This window comes from Corvus moneduloides, chromosome 2 (assembly GCF_009650955.1).
Source record: "Corvus moneduloides isolate bCorMon1 chromosome 2, bCorMon1.pri, whole genome shotgun sequence".
In the NCBI taxonomy this organism is placed as follows: Eukaryota; Metazoa; Chordata; class Aves; order Passeriformes; family Corvidae; genus Corvus; species Corvus moneduloides.
In genome coordinates, this window is record NC_045477.1 from 9,909,067 (window position 1) to 9,923,791 (window position 14,725).

Below are 14,725 nucleotides of genomic sequence, written 5' to 3' on the forward strand. Positions count from 1 at the left end.
CTAAAGCCGCAAACTTGATATGCAGCAACAGTAGAATGCATCTCTAAATATATGAAAGGCACTGGGCTGAAACTGGACAAAGCCTTTCACAAGTCTCACCTTTCAGTTTATTCCCAAGGGGATTGCTGATTCAGAAACTGAAAGATACTTTTCCACATTAAAAAGCCTTTTTTTAACTAGCGTCTTAGTTTATTGTTGACTCATTCAAGTGGCACCCAATAGAGCAACTGAATTTTATTTGGAAACCCACTTAGGGCTTAACAGTTTTGGCAGTATAACTTCCCTCTGGCTTTGGGAGATTTTTCTACAGCTTTTTGCCATGTAAATGTGCCCACTGAGTGATTCAGTGAGAAATTTCCATGAGAATGCACCCTGACAGCAAGAGCCATAGCTATGCTCCAGCATAGACTTTCACACAGGATGGGCTGAAAACCTTTCTGGGAATCCCTAAGCATGCAAACTGATTATTTAAACCTTTTTCCTTTCTGCATTAGATTTTCAAGGTGAGCATTTGTTTCTAAGTATACCTTGTGGGTTTTAGCCACTGGAGGTTTGAAGCCATTTTCCCCCTGATACTGTCTTGATTGATACACACTTAGGGCTTTTCCCACATAGAACTTCAATGACATTTTCTCTACTGCTCATGATTGTCATACTTTGTTCTTAAACAGTAGGAAGTCTGTGGTTTTATTTCCTCCAAGATCGAAGCCTTTTTATCGTTTCTGTGTAGGTCTGAAAAGTTTCTTTTATACTGTCTGGTAGTTAATAGAGACCTGTTTCTTCTAGTTGAATAATTTTGCCATGCTTTTAAGAAGCTAAATGCTCTTTAAATTTTACGTCGTTTGAGAGTATATGTATTTTTAGAGTTAGCTGCAGTTTCACTTCCTTCTAGATGCCTGGTATCCTAGTTTTATCTTGCTGCAAAAAACTACTTACATGAGTAAAGTTTTCATAGGTGGGAGTTTTGGATGCTGACTCCTTTGGGAACAAGTGGCCTTGGATATAATTGTGTGAGGAGGGAAGGGGAGCTGGAAGAACTGACAAGCTGAACTGGCTGAGAACTACTGAATGCTGGGGACAGAACTGAACATTTTATTTGGGGTCAGAATGGGTTATCTGGAATGTGATAGAAAAATTCGTTATGAAACCAACTGATTAAGAAAAGGAGAATTGGTTTTGTTAAGGATCCTTTAATTAGTAAATTTGGCTTTTGGGTAGCAGAGTGGGAGAGAATAACAGCCTTATTTAGCGTTTCATAATTAGGAGGAAATAAGTGACATTGACTGGATAGAAATTTGTTTGCTATGGTATATAAACTTACAAGGAAACAAATTTTTTGTTTGTTTTGCATGGGAATGGTTTGCCAGCTGGAAACAATAAGCATAAACTCAAGAGCCAGGTATTCCAGGTAGTCTTCAGGTGAAGTTAAATAAGGCAAAGAAATATATATACTATTTTTATTGACTGCAGAATAATTCATTTTGCTATATGTTCTTGCAGAAAGCTGTACTTTTTCTGCCACTCCTGATAGTTTTCCTGCTGTTTTATTCCCTGTCAGAACTACTTAGCCAAACCTGTATCAAGGTGTGTGGCCTGTATTTTATGTAACATGGTTACTGATGTAATTCTGTGCTTGTATATGTGTTAAAAACACTTCAAATGCAAACAATATGTTAAAAACACATGCCTAACCTACTTGAGACTGAGAAGGTAACAGTAACACTTTGTCAAAGAGCATTCTGCAATATGAGAAGGAGGGGACATTCTACAGAATATTCCTTTCAATATCATTCAGGCATAACCCGAAGGTGTCTGTCTATTCTCAGGAGATCAGGATTTAGATATATTTGGTTCAAGTGTTTCTCTTCTCAACCATTTTTGCACATCATTCATGTAAATCTTAGAAGGTTTTCAGCCAAGCATGAATGTTCTCTTTGTTATTGTTGCTGAAATCACTGCAGCAATGTTCAACAAAGTAATGCCTGTCTGAAAGTCACTTGAAGTGTTTTCACTTAACCTTGTAGGAACGACAGTTTAAATCCTATAGGCATGAATTTAAAATCTGAGCTCCAAGGTCTGAGTATACTCACTTTGAATGCTTCTTCAGTCCTTTATAGTAGTGGAGTTAGTATTTGGATTCAAGTACAGAAATTAAACTCCATGTGCAGTTCAGACTTGTTTAGATCCTTTGTTTTTTGTTTGGTTAATGTCCACTTCTTGCTGCACTGACTTCCAATTCTAATTTGTCGCCTAACTTGATTTCAAGAAATTGTTTCCACAAACATAATTATTAGATGAGTGACACATTTACACTGATCAAAGTATCTGTCAAAATATGTTGTCGTGATCACAGTAAGGCCAGAGAGCTTTGTGACACAAAATTAGGTATTTTATGGTGTTTTTGAGAGAGGTCACAAAGGCATCCTGTGACATTGTATATTTGCTTTGTGGGGGCTTTTTTTGGTTGGTTGGTTGGTTTGGTTTGGCTTTTTTTTGAGGGGAAGCAAAACCCTCCTGCGCTTTCAGACATAAAACACAGACTGGAGGAAGCTTTGTCTAAGGCAAGTCATTCTGTTTCTTTTCTGAGCATTTAGCCTCAGAAAGTGGCCAGTGCTAGAGAGGGGTTCCCTGGGACCCAGTCCAAGAGGAGCCATTGATTTGTCAGTTAATTTCTTATTTTGAGTATTAGTTGTACAGCTAAGGAGAAAGACCCTCATTTATGTTTGCTTCTAATACCCAAAAAAAAAAAAAAAAAAAAAAAAAAAAATAGAAAATATGTGATACTTTGTTCTGGAGAACTTTTTTATAATAGTTGTTGCTAAACCACACAACTAATAAATAAACAAAGGAAAAGAAACATCCTGTTAATGAAAAGCTGTGCTACAAAATGTCACCAAAATGATGCCTCAGCAATGATGAATTTTGTAGTACTATGTCTAAGGACATAAATTTTGCTTTCCATATTTGCAGATTATTTGGGAGCTCTCATTTCCATTGTGACTTTAGTATTCTGACTGTTGTCACTTCTGTTTGACTGTTGCTGTTTTGTTAAAAAAAAAAGTCTTTAAAATGGGCTTTATTTCAACTGTGTTTCACTGTAAGTAGAACACTCTTCTCTTGTGAGCATACTGACAATGAACCATTTTCTTGTTTTTTTTAATAAAGCTTGATTTCTGTGCATTGACAGAACAGTAGGATGTTGAGAGTATTACTATGGAAGGACAGATTAAAAGATTAAAAAGAATTTAATGAAACCTTAAACAGAAAAAGATTGTCAGCTGGGTTTTAAAGTTTGGTTCTTCTGCCCTTCCTGGATTTTTCAGTAATTTCCTTTGCAACATTTATTTTGTTCAATACTGTCCCATGGTGGTTAATCAGCTCACCTTCCTGCCCTCTGCATTCTCTTCCAGTGAACACTGGATTTACAACAATGCTCATCTCCAAAATTACCCAACTTTGTGCATGTGCCATGGGGTACCTTTTTTTTTTCCCTTTTGTTCAGTGACCCCCAAAGAAGAAAATTTAGTTCCTTCTCTCACTGATGCCTGTGGTAGTACATTCCTGCCCCTCTGATTTTCAGTCCAGGAAATGAAGCCTAGTTTGATGCTTTTCTCTGTAACACCAAGCTGTTTAGCAGAAACTGATATTTATGATTTTCTCTTGCTCCAACCAGAAGTACTTGCATAATCAAAATTTACTTTGGGTAGATGTTATAATAATAAATTCAAAATGTCTTTTTTTTTCCTAATTTGAAGGGGTAATAATTTTTTAATACCACATGTAAAGTTTAAAAGGAATAATAGTGTAAATTGTAAGAGATAATTTTGTAATCACTATTAAATTCATAGTTACTCAACGGTTTGTAAGAATTTATAGACCATTTGTAAATTCATTACATAAATCTACTAGGTTAATAAGTCATAAACCTAAGTGTAATTCTTAGAGGTATTTCATTGTGTTGCTGTCTCAGAATCACAGAATGGGTCAGGATGGAAGGCACAACAATTGGTCATCAGGTCCCATCTCTCTGCTCAAGCAGGGTCACCCCAGAGCACATGGAAAAGGATTGCACCCAGATGGTTCTGGAATATCTACAGTGAGGGAGACTCCACACCCTCTCTGGATAATCTGTTCCAGTGCTTGGTCACTGCACAGGGAAGAAGTTCTTCCTCATGTTCAGGTGGAACTTCCTGTGCATCTGTTTCTGCCCAGGGCCTCTCGTCTTTTTAATTGGCACATGTAGTTTTCCTCTATGAAAAATAAAATATTACAATTAAATAATCTCTGCTGAGAGTATTTTGTGAAACCTTGACATGCTAAAGACTACTTTATGTTCTTTATTTTGCAGTTTGAGTATTGTTTCCGGAGTATGGTGGATCTGCCGTGGCAAATTCATTGTACAGAAGGGTGGATGAGGAAGAAGGTTTGGGTAGCTTGGTATGTGCATGAATGAAGTTGGTTGCCCCTAAGGATCAAATCCACAAAAGAGGTCAAAGAGAGTTTTCTTGTGGGGAAGAAAGCAAAGAGAACATTTGGAAGAGAACAGAGTTATGTTCAGGTCCCTCAGACCATATCCCACTTCAGGGAAGTAGCAGGCGGACCTTCTTACCTACTTTGTGTATGCCCTTTCCATCCTTTGTGTAGTTTCCACTTCAGCAGCATCTGAAGACCTTCAGATTAAGTAGCAGCCACACTCTGATAGCTCTTGAAGAGCCACTGAACAACTTTTTCTCATAAACCTTGGCCCTGTAAAGCAGAGTGTTTGCCCAGACTCCTTGAAGATGCAAACCTCAGTGATTTTAATGGAGCTGCTGGCCTAGAGAAACAGACTTCAGGCATTGTATGTGGGATCTGAAAGGTGGAGAGAAAGGACTGGGGATGAAGAACAGCAGAGGAAAGGCAAAACACCACCCCTACATAATGCAGGGTATGTCTTCACAGCTGTCTAAAAATAACAGCTGAAGTAATTACAAAAGTAACAACGACTCATACAGACAAACCTGAACTATCTTCAAGCTAGAAATCTTGGACAGTGATTACTTTGCCTCTGTTTCCCTCATAGTCCTTTAAAATAAGACCAAGGCAACACTCCTTGGCTGCTCATAATGGGAAGTCTTGTACCATCTGATGGCTATTATGGGATTCAAATAATATTGCATTGTCTGGGGCAGCAATTGGAGGAGATCATTGTATATTCGAGTTTAACTTTATATGACCTCAAACAGCTTTCAGCAAAAGCAGCAGAATCTGTAAAGACAGATTCCACACCAGAAGGAGAGTAAACAAACAAAACAGTACAAGAACACAGTGGTTCATATAACCATGGCATCTTGTTGCATCTTCATCAAAACTAAAAGAGCTACAGAGGAAAAAAGCCAAGGAAAGCCAACCCTTATGAAAAATAAGAGCAGCAATAAGAAAGCAGACTGAAAAAAAGAAGCATTTTTTAAAATAAACTGCAGCACAGATATACATACAGTGGGTAGAAGAGATGTGACACACAGGCTTTTAAGAAATAGAGAAGGAATAACAAATGTGCAGTGTTTTGCCCTCAACAAATTAATTTGTCAGGAGCTTGAAGAGTTCTCATGTTTGGTGGGGGTTTTTTTGTTGTTTTTGGGTTTGGTGGTTTTTTTTGGAAAGAAGGTTGTTTTCACAGAATACACTATGTGTACATAACAAGTCATTTAAATCAATGTTGTACATTGTCTTTAGGCAATTATTTTCTCTGCTATTTGTCAAAGGTAAGAAGTAAATTCCAAGCAGTTTTGAACTGCTATTTTGTTGTAATTATCTTTCCCTTTTAAAAAGATACTGTGATTTATGATGCAAAATGAGTGCTTCAGGGTTACTTTCTGGCATTCATTATGTCAAAGAAAGAAACAATCCAGGTACATAAGAGAGTGGTAGATGCAAGAGTGTGCAGTGCTGCCTGAAATTAATTTGAAAACTGAAGATTTATTAAATGCACTTTGTGTACTTGATAGCAGCATTAGATCTATTGGCTGCCATCTGAGTACAATGCCTGCCTCTGGTAAAAATTTTAAACTTTGCTCACATTGTTTCAACGGTCTTGTAAGAGTGTGTGTGCCTGTGAAAGGTGTCTGTGTGTACACGTGCATGTATGTGTGCTCTGGTCTCCACCAGGGAGCCAGGGATCAGATTCCTAGGATACAAGAAGGTTAATGGTGCTCCACTAAGTGTGGCTCAGGGGCAACAGCATTAATATTGTTGTCCAGAGATGTGAAAAATGCACAGCAATAAGAGATATCTTAAAAGTAGTAATTTAATCCGCTCTTAGGGTTATGTTTTCTGAATTTCTCTGGAAGGATCCAGCTGTGTGATTTCCATTAGTATCCTGTAAGAATTTTTACAGCTTCTGGACTACTGCTACCCTAAATCCCACTGGAAATGCTTAACTGTACCTGTCATCAGCATCTTAGCCTATAATATCCATACTAATTTGTTTTCCCCACTTGATGTATCTTCTCTGGAATTCCTGGTACATGGAACCACTGTACAGTGCAGTCTTACAAAAAGTTAAGGAGGCCACAAACTTCCCTTCATTGCCTTTACTTAAATATTAAAATATTCTCCCATTTGGAGTTTGGGGGCATGAAATTAGTAATGAACCTACAATATTAAAAAAAAAAAAAAATCAGAATAAGATTTTTTGTGGATTTTTTGTTTGCTTGTTTGTTTTTGTTAAAAGATGAGAAAAAATTAATAGTTTGAAAACTACTTTTTTTCTGAAATCCTCGACATATTAGGAACATGAGGAGATATTCACAAAGATTAGCTTTAGTCATTAAGAGACTAAACTCTAATTTGCAAAAGACCTTCTTGGAACAGGTGGAAATAAATAAAAGGAAGCCCTATTTTGACTGAAAGGAGGATCCTCTCTCTCTTTTGCACTCCCACTCTTTTCCTTGCCACTGAATACAGAGATATTTTAGGAAGCTCTCTTCTCCAAAAATGCAATTAATTATTACTTGAAGATGACCTTGCCTGAAGTGGAGGAGCAGGACTCTATGACTTCTGAATCTGACTGAATTATTCCATTATTCTGTTTTGATCTAACTTCACTGAGAGTATGGGTTGTGATGTTCTTACTGATGATGGTCTCCACTCTGCATTATACCTTAGCTTTCCAAACTTCTGTTATTTAGGAGAGAAACTTATTGTTTGAATATGCCAGTCAAAAATAGCACAATACTTTTCTGCTGGCAAGTATCCTGAAGATGTTTTGGATAATTTGGAAAGCAGTCAAAGGAAAGTACATGTGCATTTCAGACATCATCATGATTCCCTTCTCCACACAAGTCATCACTCAAACAATTTTGTGCACTTCTGTACATCTTATCATTAATTTTCGATGGGTAGAGTTGGATCCATTACTAATCAGTGTATATTCACTGATTATACAAGTTGCTTTTCATAAACTCCAGGACAGCTTGGAGAGCTGATGACATCAAAAATGAAGCAAAGCATTTCCTTTTGATGTCAGCTGTCCTGCCACAGCTTATTGGATTGGTGTTCTGTGCTCGTCTACTCTGGGCTTCTTTTTGTGCAAGTTTTAGTGTTCTCTGATTTCCTTTATTTAAAAGGATATCAGCAGTAGAGTGATGCCAGAAGTGACACTGGTCCACAATACACTCCATATTCTAAGCTCAAACAAGGATATGACTTTATTAATTCTAATAAATTTGGGTCAGATTTTTGTCTTACCTTGTCAGCATGTTGGATACAAGAAAAAGACTGTTAAATTCAATTATATCAGACATCCATATTGCTGATATACAGTTTGTATCTGCTTTTAAAGCACTGACTGCAGACAAAATAACTCTTATCCTTCTCCTCAATTAATATTTGATTGATTGATTCCCTCATTCTGATATTTGGTTAAGGGATCCTATGTTTCATGTAGATAGAGTTGCACAGTGAAGAGATTATTTTCATTGTAATTCAGGTCAGCAATGTGTTGGTTTGGGGTTTTTGTTTTGCGTTATGTGACCAAGAATCTGAAGAGAGTAGACCGCCATCCATAAGGCAGCAGAGCTTTTCTTTCTATTGTTGGAACTTTCCACATACAATTTATGTGTTTGATATTAATGTTTGCAATAAATCTCAACCAAAATGCACGAGGCAACATACCAGGAAGAAGCATTTTGACATTATATCAATTCCAAATCTTTATCTCTTCCTATGCTATTTAAGCATAAATGACCAAGCTCCCTTTATAAATATTTTGTTGAGCACATTCTGAATGGGAATATCAGCCATGCTGCTGGGTGACATACAGAGAGTTAGTGAGCCCTATTGCTCTCTTCTCTGTTCTTATAATTTTCTTGGGTTTTGTTCCATATTTTTCAGTGATCTTCCAATGTTTGCAGGCCCTATGGGATGTGTCCAGGTGAGTGTATTAATTCTACTTTTGCTCATACTCCTCTCTTGCCTCGACTCTGAGTAACAGAGCACCACTTCAAGCACCACTTCATCCTTGTGCATATCTGTCTGCAACTCAGCCAACACTTCAGAAATCCTTTATCTTTCCAGATTTTTCCCTGACTAAAGATAGATTTTGTTCTATGTTGCTCCACCTTGGTCTTTTCATAGCCTATTACACCTAGACTTTAGCTTGAGGCTTTGTCTTTCTCCTGGGGTCTTATGCTATGGATCATAAATGTCCATCTTGATATAGGCACCAACCAGATTGAGAATGGCTTCCTACAGATTTGAATCTCTTTATTCAATGTATGGGCCAAGAAAACAATACGAACAAATACTCTTAATTCTATTTTCTTTGGTAAGACGTGCACCTCTTCTTTCATGAACTTAATTGAATCTAAACTATACCATCTCACAACACTAGAAAATTTCAGAGGCAGATAGTCTCTGGGGTTCCCTCCTAATAGAAATTTCTTTCAAATAGAGACTTATCAAAGTTCAGAGAATATGAAACTATGGAAGTCCCTAGCACAGAAAGACAGAATTTTTTTTTAATAATGTGGAAATAATTTTAATTTTTTATGGTTGGAGATATAGATGATAATTCAAGTAGAAAATGGAAGTTGAAATCTGTCCATGTTTATGCAACAATGAAAACTGAGCTTGGGTGTTATTTTTCAGTGGTGGAACCTGTCTAGACAAATGAGATTTCCCTCTCAGGTTGTGTCTGTATGAGTCTCAAATGAACACTTTTCCCTCACTTAACAGATAAGCAGTTCTAGTTCAGGCTGGTAACATTTTATTGCATATCAAAAATGGGAACTGGGAAAAAAAAGGTGAATACCATTCACTGAGATAATATTTATTTTGTCAGTTTGAATAACAACTGCACTTGCTGCTACAGTCTTTCTACCAGTATTTGACCTCCATTTCCTCTCCTATCTCTACTGATTATGAGTTATTATTTAAGCTCTAAACACAAAAGTCGATTACTGGTTTTGACCTTGGTCATTCATGTATCTTCTATATCAAGGTCTTGCACTTACCTGTCCTCTCATAAATTAAACTGGATTTCATATTTATCAGGCAGTCAGAAATACAGCTACAGCACAACTGGCTCTTGACTTCTGACAGACATTAAATAATCCATAATGAAAAAGGCAAAGTATTTACAGAAAAGACAATATGAAATATGTTCAATTATAGGAGGTCTCTGGTTTTCCACACTTACCCTCTGGATACCTTCCTATGAATTTGATGCAGGCTCTCTTGAACCAAGAAAATGTGTCACTTTCGCAGAAGCAACATTCTAGTGAAAATACACTAACAGCCAGCCAATCCTCAAAATTCAGGATCAGGTCTATGCTGTCAGAAGTAGATTTTCCTGCTGTTGTTATTTCTGGACTTGGAAGTACATTTCCAAAAAGCAGACATCAGCCTTAGAGCTATGATAAAAACTGTAGCTGTTGTACCAACTGGAATAGTTATGGAGCTGTATGGCAGGAGGGCACATGGAAAGAGGGAATAGCTCTGGGAAGTTTTCTAAACTTCTCTTTGAGGATGAAGTGCATGAAAATTTTGAAGTATTCACCCTCAAAGAGAGGATGAAGTCTTCTTGATAAAACTGAGGAAGATGACTGTGGCTATGGGAGAGGCATCTGAAGAAAGACAGGCACATAAACCCAGACATTTTCAGACAGGTCTGTACTCCACGTGTTTGCACTGTCCCCTCCAGGTATCCAGTGTTTGGTTACCAGTCTGGCCCCTGGTTTTAGCTCACCCAGCCAGAGGAAACTGGGAGTCTAAGTCATCTCTCATTCTGTTGCAGAGCGCTGAGAGGCCCCAGGAACAAAACTCCTTCCCCTCCTGTTCTTCCCAGACTCCCAGCTCCTGAAGTGGGAGAGAAACATCTAAGCAATATTAAGTAATGAGACTTGAAAATCGGCATTAGTTTTTCAAACAAAATTTTTGTATCAGCTTTATAGAAGTAGCTTCACTCCTTGATATATGAAGGAAATTTGTACAGTTGGTGGTTTCTTAGGACAGGAGATAGCTGTTGTGCTCTACTTGCAATGTGCAAGTAATGTACTCATTAAGGTTTATCCTGCAAAATTGCCCACCCTCTTTTTGAAGTTTCATACAACGGGCTTGTAACATTCATGTGAATGATTGAAAGCCATCTTTTGAGCATGCTAATGTCATTTCATACATTAAATTGTCTCTTAATAGCAGTAAAACCGTGTTTTCTCTCATGCAGGGTTTATACATTTGCCTTAATAATTATAAGAGCAGGCCATTTCCTAGATAATTGCAAACATTCACAATTCACGTTTAAGTTTATGCATAAGGATGTTATAGGTACTGTAAATTTCATGCTTTATGAAAGGTTCAATCTGATATGTATCTTTTATGCACAGCCACTGATTGATGTGCCAGAGACTAATAAATTTTGTCTGAAGACTTTCACTGCAATCTGATTCCCATTCATTTGCATATGACTTCATTTTCTGAGCAGTGTGAGAGTGCAACTATTTCTCAGTAGCATTAAACTGACCTAAATCTGACATGGAGAGATTACTTCTGGGAGGTGACAGAGCAGAGATATATAAGCACCACTGACAGTACTGAGAGGACTCAGGCATAGCTGTGTGTGGTACAACTGATTTTGTAGATAATATACCACCACCCAAAGAATAAGGTAAAATTTGGCTATTCTAAAATTACAGAATATTTTTATTTTGATCTCTGAATTCTGATGCTATTTCCAGCTGTAAAAATCGGTTGTGGTATGGTTTATGAAGTATTCAGATGCTAAACTAAAGATCAGATCAAAGAAACTACACAGGGCAATTAATATTTCTGATTTCAAAAAAGGATTTTTCAGAGTACAGTGAATAAATCCTAGAGACATATATTGGGCAATAACGACTAAAGACATCTTGAATAATTGCTGATTATGTGAGTGCTGCAGCAAACAGCTCATAGAGGAAAAAGGAAAATACGACCACGCAATTTAGACATGTCATATAATTTATGTCAAAATACAAGAAATTTTCACCAGAATTTTGTATTATTACTTTCTAGACTTTAAATGCTTTATGCTAGGACTTAAATAATGTGTTAAATTCATTTTTATTGCAATTATTTATTGGGGGGGTAAATTGACAAAAACATCTTTCAGACACCTAGTTTTAGGTCAGTTTGACAAGGCTGACTCCTGCAATCAACAAAGAGATAGAGGTAACAAATGAGAGAATCCTCCAAAAGTTATTTCACCACATTTATATTAGGCCTAGGGTACTTTAGCAGGTAAAATCTCACATAACTCTACTGAATGTGCTCAGACAGTGCATTTAGAGAAACTATTCATTTTAGTAGGTTTTCTCTTCACTGGAAACAGCCCAGAGATATCTGCCACGGTCCAAAATACTTGTTAGTACAGAAAAGCTCCAGGGAGGATAGCAACAATAATGTAAGAACTCAGTTTATTAATATAATAATATGTAAATTATTATCTGGGTTATTAGAAAGAAGTTAAAAGTTGGTATAAAAAGTGATGGAAACTAAATTACTTTAATAAGAAGCTCCTTATAACTTACTTATGACTCATTCTGCAAACAGTACCTTTGATAAATACATGAAGAACAACAAATGATTAAACTGTCATTTAAATACAAGCATTCTTTAGGGTAGGCCCATATCTTTGCAGAGAAGCTACTTTCTAACTACTGGCAAATATCTATTCCTTACTGTTATTTGTTGAGGTTTACTTCTTTCTTTTTCCTCCCAATCCTTACATATAACATTCTTAATATTTGGATAATTCAGTTGTCAAATTTAAGTGAGAAAGTTAAAAAAAAGGCCTCTGTTCATCTTTATTGAATGTTATCAGGCTAGAACTGGGCAGGTTTTGGGCAACTACTGTAATTTCAGTGTGAGGATCAATTCACCTTTGTCCATTGTCATGATGAACAGGAGGTTAGTTAATCTTAATGTTGTAGTTTTATTAAAGGAAACTATCTTTAATTATCTGAAATATTCATGTCTATCCCACTGCGGTTTGATTTGTAACATCACTTGGTTCTGTTCACACAACTGCTGAAACTGTAGCTCATTTTCTTTGCTGGTTTAATTTTTATCTGTAACAAGCAGCCACCCTTCACCTTGCTAGACTGTGCACTAATTTATGTGTTCCTGCCCCTCCAGTTCTGAATGAGAACTAGCAATGTTTTTTAGCACAGAAAATTCTTCCTGTCTTGTCCTTCCTAAAAACATTGTAGCCAGTATTTTTGGGTGTTTTTTTCACTTTACAACCATACAACTGTTCTCACTGGCTTTCAGCACAGCAAGTTAGAACAGATCACCTCTCTACAAGGAGAATTTCCAGTTCTTTGTGCTTATTACCTTGATGTTTAGAACCAATGAACAAGCAATTAATTTCCTTGTTCTTTTCCACCCATGTATCACCTGGATTCTGACACATATTTGTCTTCCCTCCCACTAACATTGTTAGCAGGTGATGTTTGAGAATAAAACCAGGAAATGTGGGACAGAAACCATCTTACGAAGCATGAATTGTGGCAAGAACGGACCGTGTGATTACTGCAATGAATCTGAAGGACAAACCTATGAGAATAAATCCTCTTCCTGTGCTTTTTTGCCAGGGCCACATTTTCCTTGCAGGCTGAAAAACAGGGAAGAAATATGGTGGTGGTCTATTTACCATTTTCATCAGAGGAGGTATTACAGCTCTGGTTCCTCGGGCTCTCAGATGCCCTGAGTTTCAGTGGTACATGAGCAGTGACACTGTGGTCACTATAAATGCACTACACAGCAACTCACATAGTAAAATCTGGCCCAAGGTTCATAAACCACTGATATATTCTGTTCCTTGTTGGAGGAATATGTTATGGGCACGATTTCATGCAATTTGTTTAGAGTCTGCCCCTGTTTTCCTGCATTGGAAAGAAATTGTGACTACAGTAAAGAAATAAGCAAGGAGGCAGCACCTCCTCTGGTGCCAGGTGAAAAAGGACCTGGAGATCCAGGGAAACATCAGGAATACATGGAGGAACTCAGAACGAAAAAAACAAAACAAACAAAAAGCTGGTATCATTTTCTAGAGCAGAAAAGGCTTCATTTAACACACTGCTTATAAAGAGAACATTACTTTATGGCAAAAATACCTGCTTGAAAGCTGAGTAGGAAAGTATTGTCTCCAATTTACACCTAGGCCAGGGAAAGGTGACGATAGTTGTCAGAGATCACAGTGTGTGTGACGGGAGGAGCCTTGCTGTCCTTTGATAGACTATCCTAAGCTGTTAAGAAAAGCAAACCCCAGGAATTCAGTCATCTGATGGAAAAGGATACCAGGAATCCTTACTTTAAACCAGATAACACAGCTCAAATGTCACACATGGAAGCCTTGCAGTGAAGTGCTCTGAAATGAGATGCAGGCCGCGATTGTTAATAGGAACTATTCAACAAGTGTATTTATGAGAATCATAAATAACTCACAAACAGGGAGGAGGGAGTGAAATTAACCCAATCAGCAATACATTATGAATTATTTGCTCACTCTTAAAGGAGAATAACAAGGACCAGGGTCTCTTCCAGTCTCTAAAGCAGGGTGAGGTGCAGTCAGCCAGCATCGTAGACAGCCTGGGGAATAGGAGCTGTAACAAGAGCAGACTCTGTCAGGGACCTTTTCCAGCCTGGTTTCCTTGTGTAGGACATATAGAAATACCCAGAAAAATGGGGAAGAAAGGAAGCAAAAAGGGAAAGGTGAGAACAAGCAAACCAGCAAGTAAAATCCAAAGTCAGACCAAAGTGCCCATGAAATTATTTTCAAATATTAAGGGGTTTTCTTTTATGAATTTTTCCTCTGATATTTTAGTTTAATGTCCTTTAACTTCATGAACTCCATTAGGGAATGCTCAGTCTAAATATCATTTTGCCTCTTGCTTTTTGGACAGCTGGGGAAAATTCCTCCAAAATAAATGTTGGAGTGGGAGATGTCATTTGCTGCATATCTTACAACAAGTTCTATAAATGTGGTGACAAACTTTTGCTGATATCCATTTACGTACAAATCCTTGTCTTACCCAGTTTATTCTGCAGAGCTAAATTCAAGTTTGTAGCCAGATGATTTGGATGTTGACCCTCAGCACTGTCTATTCACTAGAGGCCTATGATCCTGAGGTTCAAGCAACCTACTAAGCTGATTTTAAAAAATCCAACAAACTAAAATACTGGAAGTTGATGAGGACCTTATTTT

General features: G+C 37.4%; 1 long non-coding RNA gene across 1 annotated transcript; it reads left to right on the top strand.

The window, feature by feature from the left end:
- The first annotated feature begins 366 nt into the window (after positions 1–366).
- LOC116438247 lies at positions 367–10,920 on the top strand. The gene is made up of 2 exons (XR_004237649.1): positions 367–503; positions 4,349–10,920. It is a non-coding gene; the product is annotated as an uncharacterized LOC116438247 (long non-coding RNA).
- The last annotated feature ends 3,805 nt before the right edge of the window (positions 10,921–14,725 follow it).